This window comes from Mauremys mutica, chromosome 16 (assembly GCF_020497125.1).
Source record: "Mauremys mutica isolate MM-2020 ecotype Southern chromosome 16, ASM2049712v1, whole genome shotgun sequence".
Taxonomy (NCBI): Eukaryota; Metazoa; Chordata; order Testudines; family Geoemydidae; genus Mauremys; species Mauremys mutica.
The window spans coordinates 30,594,336-30,614,427 of record NC_059087.1 but is presented as its reverse complement, the minus strand read 5'-3'; the positions used below and the strand labels follow the sequence as shown (position 1 = coordinate 30,614,427).

The 20,092-nt window shown below is 51.2% G+C and overlaps 1 protein-coding gene across 1 annotated transcript in view; it reads left to right on the top strand.

Annotated features, from left to right (window-relative positions):
- DTX1 (deltex E3 ubiquitin ligase 1) overlaps positions 1-20,092 on the top strand; it is a 100,473-nt gene that overhangs the window by 51,576 nt on the left and 28,805 nt on the right. The window lies entirely within an intron of this gene.

Genomic DNA, 20,092 nt, shown 5'->3' with positions numbered 1-20,092 from the left:
TGGAAGGAACACCCCTCCCTGGTGGGATTCAGTTTTCATGTTCTGTCAATCTTGATAACCCTCCTCTGCTCCACCAATGACATCTAGCCCTGCCCTGGGGGGAACCCCGCCATTCCTGAAGGTGACATGGGGATTCTGTGCCTTACAGATCAAATATAGTGAGAGAGCAGTTCCATGGCCATGACTGTGGACTTGTGCAGACACTGTTCTATGTGATCACGTGTCACCCTTTTCCAGGCTTCCATCCTGTCCAACGAGGGGCCTGTGTCACTTGGTATTTCCTGGAGGGGGCTCTGCATTGTTCTTTAGGTGTGTTCATTGTCAGAGAGCCTGACATTCCTGACTAGCTCCACGCAGCTCCCCGGGGGCCCACACACGGTGCTACACCCCTCCCCTACTTCCAGTGGGGAAAGCCAGGATGAATTCATGGGATGGCTTTCCACATGGAACCAGTAACAGACCACAAGAGGAGGGCCAGGGTGGCTGGCACCAGAGTGGGATGGGAAGGGAATGGGGCAGTCCTGGAACTTGACAGGAATATAACCTAGTTGAAGTCACCCTGGCCCCATCAAGATCCGTCTGTTCCCCTCTCCTCCGTGTCCTTCTTCCCAGTAACATACACAGTCCGGTCCTTTGGAGCTCCTAGGCCCGTGGGCGTGGTAACCATCCTGTGCCTAAGTGGACTGTGTGGGGTCCCTCTTGGGCCCCATTAGCTCAGTCAAAGGGGTCGTTGCAGATCTGCTCCAGCCCAGCAGCTCGTCCCACCTCCGCAGGGTGCGCAGCCCCGCGTGGCCAGCCACGTGGAGCGCTGACCACAGACCCGGCTCCGGGGCCGGTGGCTGGTGAGAGCAGGGACAGGCTGTGCTGGACCCAGCAGTTGGTATTTCTGAGCAGCCCTGAACTGGCAGGTGCTGGCCCGGGCCCAGGGGAGACAGAAAGGGCTGTTGTTCCAAGGAGGATGTCAGGCGCCGTGCCCTGCCGTGCAGCCTTGCAGAGCCTGGGCCATGCAACCAGCGGCGGCTCCAGGCACCAGCGCTCCAAGCGCATGTCTGGGGCGGCAAGCCGTGGGGGCGCCCTGCCAGTCCCTGTGAGGGTGGCAGTCAGGCAGCCTTCAGCGGCTTGTCTGCAGGAGGTCCACCAGTCCTGCATTCGTCGGCGGCAATTTGGCGGCGGGTACACCAAAGGCGCGGGACTGGCGGACCTCCCGCAGGCAAGCTGCCAAATCTGCGGGACCGGGGACCTCCTGCTGGCAAGCCGCCGAAGGCTGCACAGCAAAAAAGCTAGAGCCGCCCCTGCTTGCAACCGCCCGCCCCGGAGCCTCCATGCAGAGCTGAAGAGCCGGGGGGCGGGGTCTGACTGACACTGGGGGTCGGGCTGCCTGAGGGGTCGGCTCTGTGCGCTGAAAGTTGTGTGGTCTTGTTGCTGTGGCAACCGGGCCCAGGTGCAGTGGGCTGTAAACACAAGGGGATTCTCCCGGCATTGCTAAGTGTCAGGTCCTGCTTCTCGCTCTCAATCTCCCAGTCTCGTTCCTCCTCCATCCCTAGTCCCCCACCCCCACGATCTGATTTAGTGCATCCTTAATTTGCAGTGCTAGGGCCCATCAACCCCCGCAGCAGCTCAATGGACTGTAGCTAGATAGACAGATGGATAGAGTGAGTGGATGGGAAGGAGGGATGAGGACTGGGCTGGAGGGATAGAGGTGATGGATGGAGGAGAGAGATGGGGAAGGAGGAGAGGGATGGGAAGGGAGAGATGGAGGCGGGATGGGGATGGATGAATGGATGGATAGAAGGAAGGCCTGGGGATGGAGGGCAGGGATGGGGAGGGAAGGGAGGGATGGGGATGGAGGGAGAGGAGGGATGCAGCGAGGGAGCCCCAGTAACACTAGCAGCAAGGCTCAGAGGGGGGTGCCTTGCCCAGGGCTGTAGACCCAGTCAAAATAATCCAGAGCTTTGGGGGGGGGGCTCAGTCCCTGCTCTCTGTGCTGGGAGGCGCGATGCAGCCAATTCTGAGCAGTGCTTCCAGTGGGCTTGCAGAGCCCAGCAGGGACCATCCCTGTTCTTCTCAGGCTCTGATGTTCCTTGCAACCATGCCATGAGACAGGGGCATGGCTCTGTGTCCATGTCCGGTTGGACGTTAATCCTGTGGGTTTATCTGGGTTTGCTGTCAGACTGTAGAGCTCTTGGGTTGGGTAGTGCTGCTATTGCCAATCAGGGATCAGCTTCACTGGGCAGGGTAGACCACTAGCCTGGGACTCGGGAGACCTGGGTTCTCTTCTTGGCTCTGCCATTGGCCTGCTGGGTGACCCTGGACAAGTCATTTCACCTCTCAGAGCCTCAGTTTCCCCATCTGTAAATGATATTGACCTTCTTTGTAGAGTGGTTTGAGATCTATGAATGAAAGGTGCTATAAAAAGCTAGAATATTATTCTTCATATTGGACTGGGCTTCATCACTATTCTGGGTCCATCCCTAGTCAATATCTGGGCTTAGATACCAGGCTGGTAGATGCCTGAGAAATATCTTTGCTAGCTAGGGTCAGATCCTCAACTCGTGTAACTTGGCCCAGATGTGCTGAAATAATGGAGCTGTGCTGAGTCCCATGAGTTGAGGAGCTGCCCCAGAACCCATACGGGGGGAGGGCTAGCTCAGTGGTTTGAGCATTGGCCTGCTAAACCCAGCGTTGTGAGTTCAATCCTTGAGGGGGCCATTTAGGGATCTGGGGCAAAAATCTGTCTGGGGATTGGTCCTGCTTTGAGCAGGGGGTTGGACTAGATACCTCCTGAGGTCCCTTCCAGCCCTGATATTCAGTGATACAATAGGCAGTCAGCTGGGCTAGCACATTCATCCCAGGACCATCGTGGTCAGTTAGTCTGATCCACTGGATCACACAGACTCAAGAACTGCCCCTCAGTAACACCTGACGAAAGCAGAGCCAGCCTGACTCAGACACGACTTCCCCCTCCCTGCTTTGCACACTGAGCAGCAGAGCCACCCCCAGCCCTTCTCCAATCAGCCTGAGAAATGTGTTGGAACAAGCTGTCCTAGCCTGACTCTCGTAGCCTCTGTCCGTGATGAACCAGGCAACTCTCTGAGATCCCTCGAAGCCCTGTCAACACCGAATCACTCCGAGGTGGTGGAGCATGTTCTGCTCTTTGGTACCCCAGGAAAGCTCGCTGAGGGCAAGGCGGGTTCCCTGGGGACTTTTCCCAATGGAAGAAGCTTTCTACGTCGTTATATCTAACTCGAGGCTCTTTCCTGGCCTGCCCCCTGTGAATTAAGCAGAGAGGGCCGGCTCCTCAGCTGGTGCCAATTGGTAGAACTCCACTGAAGTCAGTGGAGCGGTGCTGATTTACACAGCTGAGGAGCTGGCCCCCTGGGGATGAGGGAGCTGCAGATGAGTCTAAACTAGGTCCTCAGCAGGCCTGCCAGGTGCGTGTCCCCCTAGGTCAATCCTACAGGCCCCGTGTTCCGCTCCCTCCCGCGTGGTCCCTTCAGCAGCCCTCGCTGCCTTGGCTTCCCTTTAATTCTGCAGCATTCACTTGACAAGCCTCTTGCATGCCTCGTCCTCTGGGGACTTTCTTTTCCTTCCACTTCCTGAGCTCTTCCCATTCCAGAGGTGTCTCTCTCCCCTCCTTCCCTCCTTAGCTCTGCTTTTCGGCCCTGGCACCCTCAGGCAAACCAGTGCCTGTTTTCAGTCCCCGGGAGCGACCTGGCGAATGATGTCAGGAGATAAACCCGATTGGATTAACTGTAAAACCTCAGTTAATCCAAGGCCATGAGTGAGGCAGACGCAGTCCCCAGCCCCACCTCACTAACACCCAAGGGCTGTGTATATATTCATACCCCACTGGGAGCCTCTCAGCATGGAGGTGGGGAGGGATGTGATGGAAAATTGCAGAGCTGGAGAGACCCGGTACTCGGATGGGCAGCCTGGGGAAGATTAGCCCTCCAGTGCGGTTGGTCCAGTGCTGGCACAGGGGTTTCTGGGGGCAGAAAGGGTTCGTTAGTTCACCCCAATAACTCATTGCCAACAGGTGTGGTACCACTACAAGAAAAGAACATGTATGTTTTATAGTGGAAGCCCTCCTGGGCTCAGCATAGCCTCATTGACTCAGTGGAGCTGCTGATTTACATCAGCTGAGGATCTGGCCCATCGATCCCAAGCAGATGGATGCAATCCAGCAACACTCCCTGAATGGGAAATTCAGACTATTCCACCTTCTTCAGCCCTCTGTTTCTGCCACCTCATATCCAAAACGCTCCCCAGGCCTCGGGGGGAAATGAGAGCAGCCTTCAAACGGGGAAAGGAGATGGGGAGGAGATGGGTCCAGAGACTGGAAATGGCCCATAGAGATTTCTGGCTCGAGCCCAGTCCATGTCAGCTGGTGGCCTGTGTGAAATGAACTGGCAGGTCTAAGTCCAGTTCTGACATCACCCAGGCTGCAATTCGCTCACCCTGGGTGGGGATGTCAGCATAGGAGGCAAGGACTGAATGCAGCATGGAGGAGGAATGGTCACCCTTCCAGGTCAGAGTCCGGGCATGCAGGCAGTGTGGCAGGGGAGGAGTTTTCATTGTGCTCTATCTGTTCTGCACATAAACAAAGAGTTGTGGTCTCCAAGCGGCTCCCAACACTTCACTTCTCACCAGTACTAACGTGCCTTTGCCAGGGTGGAGGAGGATACAACCCAGAATGTAGCTGACGGTTAGGTGGGAACAAATCATAGAATCATGGAATATCAGGGTTGGAAGTGTTGCCGGCTCAAAGAGCCCGAGGCGGAGCAACAGCGGTTCGTTGCCTGGTGTGCGTCGCACTAATTATCACACCAGGGTGGAGAAGCAAAACCAGGTTTATTTGAGCCCAAAGAAAGGTGCCAGGGAGAAAAGCATTCTCAAATCCTGCACACCCGCGCGCAGGCGGGATCCCAGCATTTATACCCCCCTTGTTTGTGTAAGCCTTTTGTTCGGTTTTCCCCCTCACCCCTCCCTTCCCAGAAGCAGCTACATTAGGCATTACATTTCAGCGTGTTAGAAAAGGTTCTCATCCACAAGCTTATCTCTGGCCTTGACAGAACAAACGCATACAGATTTTCCTCCCCCCTCTCCCCCTCCTCCCCGCCGCTTCTGCTGTTTCAAACTCCTACATTTGCAGGCTGAGATTGCTGACAGTTACACATTTTGCTTGCAGTCTGTTAGCATCTTAGGCTGGTTAAAGTTCACAGCATGTAAGAACTTTGGTTCACTCCAGGCCCAAAGTCACAACTTTGGTTTACTCAGGCCTAGTGGCACCAACAATTCCCCCCTTTGAGAATACTCAACAAACTTTTGGCGAGTTTTCTCAAACTTTAAAAACAAAAAACAATGAAGCTTTACAGATATATGTACAACTGCTCTTTTGAGCTTAGTTACCCCCAACCCAGGAATGAATGCATGGACAAAAGAGTGGAATGTTCATTTAACAACTAAGGGATTGGGGCACTGACTATAAATCAGGTAGGTATACCAAGTGGTTTAATTTCCCAGATGTCTTGGTGAATAATGTAGTCCCACATGCATCCTCCCCATGGACCCAGCAGGATTCGGTATGTGGGAGCCCACACCCACCCTAATCGGTCCATATGCTTGGAAGGAGCACTGTGAATGTCCACACTTCCACCCAGAAAGTGTCCAAGTATGTCTCCATGACCACAGATCAGATGGTACTCCTGATGCATCTGTAAGGGCAGTGGGCCAAGTCTGGTCTAGATCCCACTGCAATACCTTCCCAGCCTCAGTGATATTCAATACCATCTCTGTCAGTAACTTCTGGGTCATAGAACTAAGGGCTGAAATGACATGTAACTTACCAACTCCAGCCTGTACTTAAGATAGCTGAGTTTCAAGAATAAGGCTAGTAGCCTTTTCTAGTTGGCCCAATTTCTTATCATGTTCTTGTCTTTTAAGATATTGGCCCTAGCCCACAGGGATCTGCTCAATTCTCTTTCTTTCCAGAGGAAATAACCCAGGCCCTCTGTTGTGCTAATCTAATGGCAGCCCCTTGTGAGCAATCTGGGTATGCAGAAGTGATTTGAAAACTGGATAAGGGCAATGTCATTTAAAATCCAATTAGGGAGGGCAATACATACTGAAGGATTTATCCAAAACACAGGGCACAGCCTGTAGATTAAACCCCAAAATCCAATTAATACCACATTCCCAATCATGGGTCCCATAAATTTCTTCCTTGCCAGTGTACAATTCTTTGTTTCTTCACCAGGGTCAGTTCTCAATGTCCTTTTAGTCAGGAATTCCTGGACTTTGGCAATGTCAGTGGAGTGAGTGTTTCTTCTTCTTTCCCAAAACAATTGTGGTTTAGCATCCTACAGGGGAGAGGTTGCCAGCACATATCACCCTGTAATAGCTGTGCTTTTTCTAGAAAAGTCTAAAGGCACAGTTGGTCTGTCAGTGGACAAGGGAGAGGTTGCCAGTACGTCACCTTGTCCTTTTTCCCTGCTGTCCAGAAGCACAGTAGAACTAGAAGAAAGAATAGGCTAATCATCAATAGGAAAATTCTTCTGATGTGGAGGGGTCTTTTTGCAGTGAGAATCCTGGGTCCAAGCAGTCAGTCTTTGGCACTTCACAGCAGTGTTGGTAGACAGCAGGACTTGGAAAGGGCCTTTCCAGCGTGGAGCCAAGGCAGTCTTTTGTTGATGGATCTTTATGTAGACCCAGTCTTCTGGTTCCTAGGAGTGGTAGGGCTGCTAGGATCTTTGGGTTGTTTCTTTTTTACCTGTGAGAAAAAAACCTAACACATTGCATTAGTGTCTTTGCAGATTTTACAAATGTTATAGTTGCATGGGCAAATTTAAGTCCCCCCTTTTTCTGGTTTTTAGCCAAGTAATGGTTCTTATACTTATTAGTGCCAAAGGAAGGGCATCTGGCCACTTTAAGTTTGTCTCAGCACAAATCTTGGCCAGTTTATTTTTAGCATGTTAACTATTCTTTTTTTTTCAGTTAACTCATTCTTTTTCCTTTTCCCATTTTTTTTCTTTAACCTATAAAGGAAACTTTTACTTATACACCTTTTGTTAACAATAAACACATACACAGTACATTAGTTTTATTTAATGTATGCCACATATACCCTTTCACTAAAATAACCTTATTACAGAGCTTTAGAACAACAAGCCAGGACAAGCACACCCACTTTGATGAGTTCACTTAATATAACCTCTAGTCCAATAGCTTTCCACCATCCCCAGCCCTCTGGCTAGAAGTCTGAGGTAGCCAGAAGGATCCCATGTACAATATGGGGAGTGGGTTAACTTTCCATGTCCTTGCTTTTAAAGACTGTTAGTATGCAAATTTTAATAACCATTCTAAATTAAAAGATTTGGCTAATAAAGTTTCTTTCTCTTACTTAAGAAAATGTATTAGACTTTAGTATATCACATTTTTCTGATATATCCAAACACTTTGTATTCTAAGTAAAACAAAACAAGTATCTGCATTTCAATTTAACACTGCCACTTGATTTTAAATTAGACCATCCCATAAAAATATTAAACACAACAATTCTGGCCACAAGACAAACACCACAAGACAGAACATAGAACACAAAACATAATTGTTACTCTGTCAGTAAATGCATGATATGTTGAATGCTGTTCAGCTGGCATTAGTTTTCTTTGATTATCTGAAAGACAAAACAAAAGTCTACCTCTTCTGGGCAGTCAATCATTACTTAAAATATACAAATACTCTTGTTAATTTAGGAGAATTACCCCATATTTTCTTTGCCTGAATTTATTTACAAACATTTCAAAGACACCAAAAACTTTTCTCTTTAGCATTTTTACAAAGTTCAACTTCTGTTCCCTCCAGCAACTAAAGAGTTAACTTTTCACTTTCCCTTAAAAATCACTTGCTCTTCCCTTAAATCACTTGCTTTTTCCTTCAGCAGCCACTTACCAATTCAAATCACCATTTCAAATATCCTCCTGAGTATTTGAAATTTCCATGCTTATACTCACTTACTCCTTCTTTTCACTACACCCTCAAAAGTTTCCAACCTGTTTTCCAATCTCTCTGTTGCCTGCCCGCCTGGGCCCGATCCTGCTTTTCTCGCTGAATCGTCCCTATCCTGGACACAAACTTATTCCACTACCAGTTTAGCTAGGAGGGTGGGCTTCACAACTAGCCCCCACCCTTCTGGTCTTTTCCCTAAAACATTTTTACTCCAAAACTACTCGAGTCCTCCCTAGTAAGGCTTGCCACCTGGCAAAAATACATGGCCATTGGGTAAAGGCCATTTACTTAACACACAATCCAAACTCCTAAAGGGGGTCTACCCAGAGACCCACCCATTTGTCTACTGACACTTAAACAGAAAAGAAGATTACACAGAGAGCAGAGAAAATTACAGTCTAAGCCAGATTTTTCCACTTCTATTACATTGTCCATTACAGGGGGGGCGGGACAGAAAGATCTCAATACAACCTCAGAGCTTCATCGCACACATGGCTTCCACCCTGAGGAATTACGAACGAGAAGTTCAGTTCCGCCCACACACCTAACGCCCAAATGAACAGAGCAGAAAAACAACAGTAACCGGTTAAACAGAATAGAACCAGAACCAGATAGTGCACCAAAACCAGATAGTGTTTCCTTATTCTATTAGGGCTCACCTTTAACCATACAATCCTTATCATATAATACCAAACAATACCAAACAAAGCAAACATAAAATAACAAGGGTAAAACAGATAGATGGTGTAAATTCTGCAGGGCTCCCCCATTCTCTATTGCTCACCAAACTGTGACAAATTTCTGTTACCAATTATTCCTCATGTCAGGTGATCAAACTGACACTGCATATAATCAAATTTTAAAGCTTCATTAAAAATAATAAAACAACAATGGAGAGTATTGGGAACACTCCCACATCACTCAGGAAAAATATGAATGCCCCAAGCCTTAAGCCACTTTAATACTTACACATATCCAGACTGGCCACGTCTGTGTATAATGTTCAGAGAAGGGAAATAGGTGGACGGGAGATTATCCTGTATACAGCTTGTCCAGAATTTCCAACATGCTTCCGCTCTTGGGATGGCTGTTCTTTTACACCCTGGACTCTCCTGCGGCGTCTCTTTCAGAGATTCCAGTTCAGGTCAGCTGCCCTATGGCTTTTCCAGTGTCACCGAGCCATACCAGCTACAGGGTTGCAGAAGCACACTGTTGGATCTCACTGGAGAATTAAGCTTTGCAAATGCAATCTCAGTTTTGTAACTTGTACTGCCTTTGGTTTGCCTCTGTCTCTATTTTCCACAACCAGCTGGAGCTGAAAGCAGTTTTACTTAGCATAGTCTGTGTGCTGGTTCTTGACCTTGTACGCAGAGCAGCTCTCTCTTTATCTCTGGGGTTAGCCGAGTTTCAAATTAACCCGTTCCTAGACAAATTGCTCACACTGTGTCAGAGGCTTTTCTTTGTGATTAAAAGCTCCTCTGAGATATATGATCTTATCTAGATTAAAGATACCCTCTAATGGGCACTGTTTAGATGGATTTTCACGCATGTGAAGATTCCAATTCTCTAAATACCTGCAGGTTTTAGGACCATAATGTACGTACATGTACTATGCTGGGGTACCCTTAGGGGGTGAGGTAGAATTTTTAGACTGTCCCTTACCCACTTTCCACTTACATACACAGAGAGGGTGCCCTGTCCGCGCGCTAGCAGCTCATAAACTAAGGATCTCTCCCTACAGGACACTCACACAGGAGAGATTAACGAGGATGACTGACTCTCCTACACCTCCTTTCAGCAAAGAGCGTCGGCTAGTCTCTGGGAGACACAGCGCCGCATACTCTGATTGCATCCAGTGAGATGATCAGACTGTCAGTAGCCCACACGGAAAGGAAGGGGGGGAGGGAAGATGGGTTCACACATTCCTAGACCCAGGCAGCTTCCTCGCCGGACGATGCCAGGCTGAGTCAGCCCACCGTGGGTCGGATCTCCTAAAGATCCACTAGTTACCGGGCTTGCGTTAGACTACTCCTGATCATTAGCATTCGCTTCACAGGGCAGTCTGGGCGTCTTCCAGTAACGAACACTCACACTGGTATACACACACACACACACACCAAGGCCATTGTTTCCTATTACCACGATGCATTTTATCTTGCTGCACAGTCAATAAGTTCAGATGGCATGAGCCCAGCAGAGACAGACATTCCCACGGACAGTTCTCCTCCCAGTGCAGCTCTGGGGCATATGATGAGGGATTTTTACAAGAGCTCTACATACAAACAGCTTCAGAAGCTACCCATTCGCTGACAAAACAGAAGTAATTGAAGGATCATGTTGTAATTAAGTGATCCTTCTGGTGGCCACCTTTCCTGGCTCTCTAACTGATACTGAGGCCAGTCTACTGTATAAAATCTTTTCAGTTTACTCTTAGTCATTGGATCCAAACCAAATACCTTCCAATTTGCTAGAATGCATTCTAGGGGCGTACACCTTGCTCTACTAACCTTACCCTGTCCTTGCCCCATACCATGGGCTTGCCCTTGACCCACTATAGGACACTCTCTCGTCTAGTGGGAATTACAACGGCTGGGCGTCCCCAGCCTCAGGCAAAAGTCCACACCACTGGACTGTTCCTACCTTATCCGCAGGACCGGTTCCTCACCGTCGCCCGCAGCTGCTTCTCCACTATCTGAGCGCGTTGCACCGTTGTGTCCTCCAAGGTCAGCCTGACGCGTCTCTGCCGAGGCCCCCGGTAAAAGCACCGGTGCGCGCTGGGCATCGGCTGTGACCATCATCCACCGGCCATTGGAGGAGTCCGGGCAAGGCACAATTTTGCCTCGAGCCCACCCAGGGACGCCAAAACTGTTGCCGGCTCAAAGAGCCCGAGGCGGAGCAACAGCGGTTCGTTGCCCGGTGTGCGTCGCACTAATTATCACACCAGGGTGGAGAAGCAAAACCAGGTTTATTTGAGCCCAAAGAAAGGTGCCAGGGAGAAAAGCATTCTCAAATCCTGCACACCCGCGCGCAGGCGGGGTCCCAGCATTTATACCCCCCTTGTTTGTGTAAGCCTTTTGTTCGGTTTTCCCCCTCACCCCTCCCTTCCCAGCAGCAGCTACATTAGGCATTACATTTCAGCGTGTTAGAAAAGGTTCTCATCCACAAGCTTATCTCTGGCCTTGACAGAACAAACGCATACAGATTTTCCTCCCCCCTCTCCCCCTCCTCCCCGCCACTTCTGCTGTTTCAAACTCCTACATTTGCAGGCTGAGATTGCTGACAGTTACACATTTTGCTTGCAGTCTGTTAGCATCTTAGGCTGGTTAAAGTTCACAGCATGTAAGAACTTTGGTTCACTTCAGGCCCAAAGTCACAACTTTGGTTTACTCAGGCCTAGTGGCACCAACAGAAGGGACCTCAGGAGGTGATCTAGTCCCACCCCCTGCTCAAAGCAGGACCAGTCCCCAACTAAATCATCCCAGCCAGGGCTTTGTCAAGCTTGACCTTAAAAACCTCTAAGGAAGGAGATTCCACTACCTCCCTAGGTAACCCATTCCAGTTCTTCACCACCCTCCTGGTGAAATAGTGTTTCCTAATATCCAACCTAGACCTCCCCCACTGCAACTTGAGACCATTACTCCTTGTTCTGTCATCTGCCACCACTGAGAACAGTCTGGATCCATCCTCTTTGGAACCCCCTTTCAGGTAGTTGAAAGCAGCTATCAAATCCCCTCTCATTCTTCTCTTCTGCAGACTATATAATCCCAGTTCCCTCAGCCTCTCCTCGTAAGTCATGTGCTCCAGGCCCCTAATCATTTTTGTTGCCCTCCGCTGGACTCTTTCCAATTTTTCCACATCCTTCTTGTAGTGTGGGGCCCAAAACTGGACACAGTACACCAGATGAGGCCTCACCAATGTCGAATAGAGGGGAATGATCATGTCTCTCGATCTGCTGGCAATGCGCCTACTTATACAGCCCAAAATGCCATTAGCCTTCCTGGCAACAAGGGCACACTGTCGACTCATATCCAGCTTCTCGTCCAATGTAACCCCTAGGTCCTTTTCTGCAGAACTGCTGCCTAGCCATTTGGTCCCTATTCTGTAGCAGTAGATGGGATTCTTCCATCCTAAGTGCAGGACTCTGCATTTGTCCTTGTTGAACCTCATCAGATTTCTCTTGACCCAGTCCTCTAATTTGTCTAGGTCACTCTGTATCCTATCCCTACCCTCCAGCGTATCTACCACTCCTCCTAGTTTAGTGTCATCTGCAAACTTGCTGAGGGTGCAGTCCACACCATCCTCCAGATCATTAATGAAGATATTGAACAAAACCGGCCCCAGGACCAACCCTTGGGGCACTCCGCTTGATACCGGCTGCCAACTAGACATGGAGCCATTGATCACTACCCGTTGAGCCCGACGATCTAGCCAGCTTTCTATCCACCTTATAATCCACTCATCCAATCCAGACTTCTTTAACTTGCTGGCAAGAATACTGTGGGAGACCGTATCAAAATCTTTGCTAAAGTCGAGGAATAACACGTCCACTGCTTTCCCCTCATCCACAGAGCCAGTTATTTCGTCATAGAAGGCAATTAGGTTAGTCAGGCATGACTTGCCCTTGGTGAATCCATGCTGACTGGATCTAATCAGAAGAGAATTACTAAGTAACGCATACGGGTGCCAATACTTTAGTGAGTAATAGCCTGGTTTCCCTGAGAACAGACCTCCTGAGTTAGTTAGACGGGAGATCAGACTAGTTGATCACAATGGTGCTTTCTGGCTTTATAATCTATGAACACACTCAGGCTTCCTACCATCAAGCCACAAAGATGGCAGACGTGGGAGATGCCCAGATCTCATGGATTTTGATTTGAGTTGAATGTTTTGAGCGCTAGAGCCCTGCATGAGGGAGGAATCGGCTCACAAATAGCAAACAGCCAGCTCCCTGGCGTCCGCAGAATCCCAATGGCTGGCAGCAGGAATGGGTTCCCTCTGGGGTCAGTGCTGGGCTGGCTGGTGTGCAATATCTTTATAAATGGTCCAGCACAGGCAGTACATTGTGTGTTGCAGGTGAAGAGGAGGCATCACCAGTGCCACAAGGACAGGAAGAGTGAGAGGGCAGGAGGAGAGGAGATTTAAAGGGCTGAGCAAAGGGGCTTTAATATAGGAGAATGCAATGCTCTGTAACCGAGAGGCAGTGGGTAGGGCACTGACGTGGCAGTCTGGGGACCTGGACTCTAATTCCAGCCTGCCACACCTGCTCTGTGTCCTTGAGCAAATGACTTCCCCTCTCGTTCTCCTCCTGCCCTGTAAACGTCTCAGGGCAAGGATTGCCTTTTCCTTGTGTTCGGATAGCTTCTAGCCCAGCGCGGGCCCGGATCCCAGCTGAGCCACTGGTCACTGCTGTGATGGAGGAAGAACAAGAGGAGCTGGGTTAGTGGTGCCAGGGCAGTGGCAGTGCAGAAAGGGATTTGGAAGGGGATAGTAGGGGAGCGATTAAATACAGATTTGCAGTGTCTGGCTGCAATGAAAAAGGAAAAGATCAGCAGGAGATTATGCAGAAAAGAGCTGCATGGAAGACTGCAGAGGAGCCCACTACCCTGCTGGGTCATATCCTCAGCCGGTGCAAATCTGTATAGCTCTGTCGCTGTAGCTCTTTTGCAGCCACTGAGGATCTGGTCCACTCTGTGCATTGCTGGGCAGCTAACTGGATAGAGATAAACGAGAGGATGCAAAGAAAAGTGATCAGGATCAGTGTGTTGAAAGGTCCAACATGACAGGAAGGGCTAAAGGGGCTGAACTCCCAGAGGAAAGGAAGGCTGAGGGTATTGTAATAGCTCTGTGCATAGAGTTAAGAGAGAATACAAAGAATGGTGAAGACTTAGTCAAGGTTGCCCAACAATGGATCAAAGAAATACAGGTTAGATCCAGGGCTGCCAGGGGGGGTGGTAAGTGGGGCAATTTTCCCCGGGCCCCACAGGGGCCCTGCGAGCCCTGGCCCGGCAGCGGTCCAGGTCTTCGGCTGGCATTTTGGTGGCGGGGGACCCTTCAGTGCTGCCGAAGACGCAGAGCGACTGAAGGGCCCCCCGCTGCCAAAGACCCGGACCGCCGCCAGGTGAGTACAAGCGCTGCAGCTCCCCCGCTTTGCCCCAGCCCCCCTGAATCCTCTGGGCGGCCCTGGTTCGATCACGTACCTTCAAGCCACAAGAGCAATTAGAAAATGGAGCAGTCGGGAAAGGTCATTGAGACATGAGCAGAGAGACAAGACCACATACCTGGGGACAGCATGGAGGAGAAGCCAGTAGCAGCAGCAGCTGCTGCATTGGATGTCCCTTCTGGGTCTGATTTCTATGAATTCCAGTTAGTAGAATGCTGGGATGGGGCCTTGGGGGAGCAGAAAAGTTGGTGTCATGGCGAGTAGCCCTTGGCCTTATCCATTGTAAATAGAGATGAGGGTGTCGCTTGTGCAATAGACACTATACTGTGAATTTCAGAGTTGGGCTGAAAGCAAAGGATGATCCAACCTGACCCCTAAGGTGGGAGATGGGATGTCACAATCTAAACCCGGGATCTAAATTTTGCAGCTGCTGCCTATAATGGGCCAAACCCAACTCCCAAATCCTCCTCACCCCAGACTCAAATGTCGGGGCATTCAAAATGAAGGTCTAGATCTGACTTCTACAGGTTGGGTCCCTCCCTGGAGTCTGAGAAACCACCTCTGAAAGGGAGCTGATGGAGAAGCGCTTGAGAACGTCTGGAGTGGAGGCAGGAGGGAAACTGAGCTGGAGGCTCGATCTGAGTCAGCAGTGCAGCTGTGGTGGGAGCTCGGTATTTGTCATCTTCGCTTTTGCTTTGCACGTGGGAACATCTGCTTGTCGGTGAGAAAATCTTTGAGCCTCTCTGGTTCCCACGCCCAACCCATCACCTCACCTCTCTTCTACTCTCAGGAGACCCTGATCTGTCACCAACCAGGTGGCTACTGCATGGCTGCAGCTGCCTGCATCCCCCCAGCCTGGAGGGCTTTCGCAGTCCAGAGATTCTCGGTATGTCCTTAGCAAAGGGCTGACAGTGAATCGGAGAGAGGAACGAGCCTTTTCCCTGTGACCCTCGTTTAGGATGGACACACTTGTCCTCCATTCATGCCTTGGCCACTCAGGAGAGCTGATAACTGGGGGAAGGGCGTGAGGTCTGGCTCTGAGGCAGCCGCTACTGAAATCTGCCTTGAATTTCTCCTCCTCTTTTGATCTCTGTCTCTCACTGCTCCAGCGTCTGGGCGCCAGCTGCTCGGCAGTGCAGGAAGTGGTGCACAGAGGCCGTTCAGCTGCGGTTAGCTGGGGAGGGATGCAAACTAACATCGCACTCTGCCTGTGGTCCCCTGGTCCACCCACGAGTTCGAGAGCTGACGTGAGAAAATGCACTTCCCCTCTCGCTCACCCACCTCCTGCAATGAAAACAGAGCAGCTTCGGCACCCAGCCTCCCGCGGGCCCTGAGAACCCCTCTCTGGCTCGCAAACACCTTCACATCTGGGCTTCTCAAAGGGAGGCCTGGGACAGGGCTGTCTCCAAGGTAGCATCTCTGACCAGCTTGGAGCCCCCATGTGCTGCAGAGGTTAGTCATCAGGGAGGGGTCAGAGACAGTGTTTCCAGGTAGGTGTATATACATGTGCACACACACACTTCTACGGGGATCTCACACACACAGATACACACTCTTCTTCTGAGATCTCTCACATATAGACATGTACAACGACACTGCTGGGGGATCTCACAAACGCTCACCCTGTGCACATGTGCACGTGCACACACTGCTGGGGACCTTACTCCCCCCCATGCACGTGCACACGCATACACACACACACGGCCACGGGAATCTCACCTGCTCTATGCAGGAAGCACCAGCTCGGGGCAAGCCTCACAGCTGGTGAGGAGCAGCCCCAGTGGAAGAGATATGCACACTTACACTCAGTCATGTGGATCTCATACACGGACATGCACACACCTACACAGCCCACACCACACAAACCCTGTCCGGGGGATTTCACTCTCTCATACACACACAGATCAAGATCACACTCACGCACTCACACACCCCCCAGCAGCTTTTTAAAGAAAACATCCAGCGCTAGGTGATGCATTTACAATGCTGAGAAACTTCCCAGGGGCAGGGGGCAGGGCTGTTTTTCCGTCATCACTCCCCCCAGGTGTTCTCACAGGAAACCAGCCTGACCTATTTGCACTATTTGTAACAAGATATTTGATGAAAACTTTTCACTGGTTTCGTACTGAGAAAAGCGGAATGACTCTGGTGAGCGAAAGCCACAGCAAGACAGCGTGCCAGAAGGTAGGCAAGTGTCCCACGCCAGCTCTGTCATCACCGCAGCCCAGGCCAGAGTTGTTCCAGTCCCGGGTCCCGCACACAGCTATGCCAATGCACCGCACTTCTGACCTGCAGCCCCCCGCACGCCCCGGTATTGCAGTTCGGCTCTAGCCTGAGCCATAGAATCCCTGTCTCTCCTGATCCTAATGCATTTTGTTCCCTACCCGCAGCATTCCTGCTGTTCCAGGCTTAGGAACAAAGGACCTAGGACTTGAAAGGACCTCTTGGGTCATTGAGTCCAGCCCCTGCTATCATAGGCAGCTCCGTCATATCATCCCATTCGTACACTTCCTGAGCTCGAGCCCAGACTAGTTTGGTTGTTTGCCCACCTGCTCCTAGTGGAAGGCTGTTCCAGAACCACTCTCCTCTGATGGTAGAAACATTCTTCTCATTTCCAGCCTCAGTTTACCCATGGCCAGTCTATCCTCATTTGTTCTTTAGCCAGCATTGTCCTTTAGCTCCAATAGCTCTTCCGCCTTGGGATTTACCTCCCAGTGCATTCAGAGAGAGCAACCAGAGCCCCTTGCAGCCTTCTCTCTGCTGGGCTGAACAAGCCAAGCTCTCCAGTCTCCTCTCCTGAGATGGGCCCTCCGTCCCCTGGGCAGCCTAGCAGCCCATCTCTGCACCTGTTGCAGCTTGAATCCAACTTTCTTGCCCACAGGTGACCAGCCTGGTACACAGTATTCCAGAGGGGAGCTCACCCATGTCCAGCTCGGCGCCATTTCTTGCGGTGCTTGTTGCTGTTTTTGCACTGCCGCACAGTTCTGCAATCTCCCTGTTATTCTAGTGCTGGCCACTGACACGGCATCTCAGTCCTGACCTGCGCTGCCTCGAGCTCTTTCAGTGTTGCAGCCCCGTCCCAGCTCTGCACCGATCTTTCAGTTCCACCCCATCGCTCTAGCAATGACCAGCAGCCAAAGGCAATTGAGCAAACAGTGATGCTCACTTAGCCACCCCTCGCCCCGTTGATGTCCGTGGGGCTGCTCGCAGTGTCAGGTCAGTTTCACAGGAGAGTGTAACAGGATCAGGGTCCTGGCTCATCTCATGCAAAAGGCTTATGGTGTGTGGGAAAAGAGCAGGGTTGGAAACAGCAGCTTGCCCAGTGTGATTGCCTGGGAAATTCGCTGCTGCTCAGCTGAAGAGGGAGGCCTGTGAAGACGTGGGATGCGAGACCACCACCAAACAGGAGAGTGAGCAAGAACAGGTAGTTTAAAAGGCAGCATGGTCTAGTGGTTAAGGCATTACCTGGACTCCATTCCCAGCTCTGCCCCTGCCCTGCTTGTCCCCCACCCCACAAACACACACTGTAGACAGTCATCTTTCCGAGGCAGGGACCTTGCGTTTTGCTGGGTGTTTGCACTGCGCTGGGCACAATAGAGCTTGTATGTCCTACTTGGATACAGCTCATAGCAATCAGAGCAAGTGAGAGCTGGCGAAAGAGGGAGGGATTTTCAGGGCACTGCTGAACTGCAAGTAAACCATCGCAGCAAAATGCAGAGGAGCTGGGGCTGCTATGCCAAGCTGTCTGTGCCCGGCCGAGGCTGCCACCTGGTACGAGCTTCCTTCCTCTCGGTGACACTGCGCTTTCGCTTCCCTAGTGCTGGGAACTGATCAGAGCTGGGTTGTGGTAGCGTTCTGATCTGCAGAGACGGTGCAGCCCACAGCTCCAGATGGACAGGTAGGAACGCCCAGCTCCTGGTTGATCCAGCCAGGAGAAATGTGTCTAATGTCTCTTGTCACCTTCGTGCCTGTGGGAGGGGCTGGAGTGACAGCCCCACAGAGCAAACCCTGTGGAGCCCCAGAGTGGGTAGCAGCAGGGTAAGCTTCCCAGCAGGATGGCTTGACAGTGACCCGGAGAGACCCCCCTCTAGGGGTGGGAGGGCAGCTCTCTCTCCAGGAGCCATTCAAGCCTCAGCTTCTCAGCTGGCACTGCCAGCAAGGGGCCAGTGAGTGCCAGCTGTGCTGGGGGGTTTGTGGGAGGGAGCCATGTGCCCCAGGGCTGGCCTGACACCCAGTACACCCATTGCACAGAACCTACGTGCAGTCATCAGCTCATTTTCAGAGAGTGCTGGCCTAGGCGAGCTAGAGGCAAAAGTCTCTGAGTCCTGCACCCAGCTGCCATGGACGAGGGCTTGGGGCTTCTTTGTTTCCATTGTGCTCGTGACTATGACCTGGCCCTGAGTGTTCACTCCTTGGGGGCGTTGAGATTCCAGGCGTTCACTTGGGGATGCCCTTCCTGTGGGATGCAGGCCCCCCTTTCCCCTGGAGCAGGAGCGGAAGGCGTTCTGTGTCTTCATCCAGGCCTCCATGCAAATAGAGGAACCCCACATCTCCTCCCCCAGGCAGTAATAGCTAGAGTGCTGGTGGGGAGAAAAGGGAATTCGGGCAATGTCTTTCACTTCCTTTGCAACTATGGAAGCTCTGTGCCTTACCCTGGTGTCCTGGGTCAGACGTTTACGGTTAGCCACTCTGCAGTCTGGAAGGGCACGAGGCAGCCCTGGGCAGCCTTAACTCTGCCTCAGGGAGGATTTCGGACAGCTAATGATTCGTTACCCTCTGTGCAGACATAATGGAACATACAGTCTCTACTCCCGGAGAGTTTACAACACACAACAAAATGTGTAGTCCTGATCGTTCATGGTCACATATAAAATATGACCTCGGGTAGTCTTTTCTCTCACACGGCAAATAGTGACTAGGGCAGGATTCGGTGTGCCGTACTCAGATCTGGGTGTTACAGAGGGGTGTCTAAGGCTATGAGGGAAAAAAGGATGCTCTTGTATTGTTTGAATAGTAGGCTATGATCATGACTGTATTGTGATGATGCATATACGCATGGGGGCAGAGTTAAGGTTACCCATGCAGCCTTAGCAGGGCTATTTTCTGAGTGCTTAGCTGTGCAGCTATAATGTCCTGTTAATAGAGGTTTCTTTAAAAAAGAGTTTGGGTTCAGGACCAGATCCCCAGCTGGTGTCAATTAACCTAACTCCATGGACTGCAGTGGGACTACGCCAGTGTACATCGCCTGAGGATCTGGCCTTTGTCTCCGTGGTTTCCCCTCTACTTTGAACCGGGTCTGCTCTGTACCAGTCTCTAAATCTTTATATAAGCAGGGGCAGACTAACAGACAGACACACACTGGGAGCCTAGTCCCCATATAATTCCCCTTCTCTCATTTGAGAGAGATCCACTGCAAGGAGCGACTCCACCTTAAACCAAGCCAGGACTCTGTAATCTCCCCTAAGCTCTGATTTATCAATGGCAATGGCAGCTGGTTCACAGACTGTGAGGTCATTGGCAGGGGAGGGGCCGTTCTGCCCCTTCCAGAAGGGGATTAAGGCCCTGTATAAAGACACCTGCTCTGCACTCCACCGGGGCGAACACCAAGCAGGCTGCCCTCCCGCGGTGCTGCGCTCGCCGTCTCTGGAGTGACCCACGCTGGGTCAGAGCCATGAAGCTCAAGCTGGTAGCTGGGTGAGTGAGCTGGCACTGGCAGCCCGAGGCTGGGAGGGACAGGGAGGCAGGTGGAGAGTCACACCTCTGCTTTACAAGCTGGCTCCCGCTCCTTTCATGGGAAAGTTTGGCCCTGGACTGCGGCCAGAGCAGGCCCAGACCCTCTGTCCCACTGGAATTTGCTCCCCCTGGGTCTGAGTGGAATGAAGAGGAGACTTGTCCGTGACTGCAGAGCAATGGGAGCGGGTCCTC